Raw genomic sequence first — 776 nt, forward strand, 5'->3', positions numbered from 1 at the left:
TTAATAAGACACACAAGAATACACACAGGAGAGAAACCATTTGACTGTCAAATATGTGGGAAATGTTTTGCTTGTAGCAGTGACTTAATTAGACACAAAAGAATGCATACTGGAGAAAAACCTTTTCACTGTGAAATATGTGGAAAATCTTTTACTCAGAATCCACATCTTGTAATTCACAAACGTCGTCACGCTGGAGAAAAGCCTTACCCTTGTGAAATATGTGGGACATCGTTTGTGTCTAACAGTGACTTAACAATTCACAAAAGGATACACACAGGAGAGAAACCATTTGGCTGTGAAATATGTGGGAAATCTTTTGTTTGTAGCAGTGTATTTGTCTTTTGTTTTTTTTATTTTTTGTGAATTCTCCCCCTATATATATATATATGTACACACACATATATATATATACACACACACACATATATATACATGCATGTGTGGGTACAGGACATCACCAACATTGCAAATAACTTGAAATATGTAAACCAAAAAAGAACAAGAAAATAATGGAAAACAGGAGAAGTCAACACAGAGAAAGGACCCTTCATCAGTTGTTGGCTGTCTGTCTATTCCTCATTTATCACTTATTTTTAATTAAAACTACAGGGAATTTTAAATAAAAATATATTGTTTACATTCATTAGACTATCGTAAAAGAAACAATATTCTTCAATAGTGAAATCATAAACAAGCAAGAACATTCCATCTAAAAAGCCAACTATCCTTTTCTTTGTGTCAATACTTAAGATCCAGCAAAAAATGAAATCACT

Source organism: Octopus bimaculoides, chromosome 28 (assembly GCF_001194135.2).
Source record: "Octopus bimaculoides isolate UCB-OBI-ISO-001 chromosome 28, ASM119413v2, whole genome shotgun sequence".
In the NCBI taxonomy this organism is placed as follows: domain Eukaryota; kingdom Metazoa; phylum Mollusca; class Cephalopoda; order Octopoda; family Octopodidae; genus Octopus; species Octopus bimaculoides.